This window comes from Periophthalmus magnuspinnatus, chromosome 7 (genome assembly GCF_009829125.3).
Source record: "Periophthalmus magnuspinnatus isolate fPerMag1 chromosome 7, fPerMag1.2.pri, whole genome shotgun sequence".
NCBI classification, from domain to species: domain Eukaryota; kingdom Metazoa; phylum Chordata; class Actinopteri; order Gobiiformes; family Gobiidae; genus Periophthalmus; species Periophthalmus magnuspinnatus.
The window spans coordinates 5,712,606-5,713,948 of NC_047132.1; positions in this window are offsets into that span (position 1 = coordinate 5,712,606).

A 1,343-nucleotide genomic window follows, 5' to 3' on the forward strand; every position below is an offset into this window, starting at 1 on the left:
ACAGTCTGTAGGTGGTCACTTTGTTGAATCCCCCTTGTGGTCAATACAAGAATAAAATAAAGGGTTGGGAAAAAAAAACAGCAACAAAGGAAGAAATGGAGAAAACAACCCCAAAGCAAACTGCACCCTGATAATTAGCCCCAGTTAAAAGAGACATCTCCCAAACACAAGTGGGACTGTGTGTGTCTTGTTTTGGCTGGAGCTGATGCCGCCTGTCTGTCCAGGGAGTGGATCCATCCATCTGCGGCTCTCCCTGAGGTTTCTTTATGAGTTTTTCCTCACCCTGAAGGAAGGTCTAAGGACAGGGATGTTACACGGTAAATGACCACAGTAGAATGATTCGGGCTTGGTGACTACTTCATTTGAATCCCAATTATTAGCACTTGTGCTAAGAGGTTTCTCTAATTAAGGTGTTAATTAAGTAGTTACAAAGTCTGAATCATTGTTAATAAACTATTTGATCACTATAATTCAAGTCTTTGAATAAAAATAATTTTCTCAAAAATGTATGTGTTGTTAATGTGTCTGCTTTTGTATATGACTCTTGGTTGCTATGCTGACAAGTTGATGTGAGGTTCTGTTGGTCAGCTGCTGCTCTGTTTTGGAGACTGGCTCTGGTGAGGTGAGACTGCTGCTGGTTTGCTCTTGTTTTGACGTGGGTTACGGCCTACAGTAGCCTTTGCGTTAAGAAAATAAACAACCACCGAAGATTAAACTAGAGGAAGACACTGACTCTGATACTGGAAATGTCCGGGTCCTGCTCCACCTCCAGTGTACTTCGCTCAGAGCCGTGTAGCTGCCGCCGTCGCCCTGGTGAACACTCGCCAATGACACTGAAGGACTCGTTCATCACACCTGTCGTCACAAATTTGGAGGAGTGTATAATGGACCTTGATACACTTAGGGCTAGTGACGTGTGGGTCAGCTTTTTTCTGACTCAGGGTCCCCGCCCGACCCGAGTAAAAATCCAACCTGACAAACACGACCCAAAGAAATGGGTTAAAATTTTGAGACCTGACCTTAAATTAAGGTGTTATAATCACACTTCGTTTTACACTCAGATGCACCATTTAGGACAGAATATAATGCCAATAGAGGCTTATAGGAGACATGCTGGAGCATCATGTAGTTTCAAAGTGTCGCTGTCACTGTGTAAAATGTGTCTGCTCCATCCACACAGAAAACCACAGGTAAAGATATGTAAATACACAAGTCCTGTGTCCTTGTTTGTTCATCAGAGCTACAGAATATCCTTTAGTTGAGGCGTTTTATTGCTTGAGCCTGTTGTTGTGCACCCTTCCCCACCTCAGAGAAACAGAGACAGGTCTCCTCAGTTTGACCAG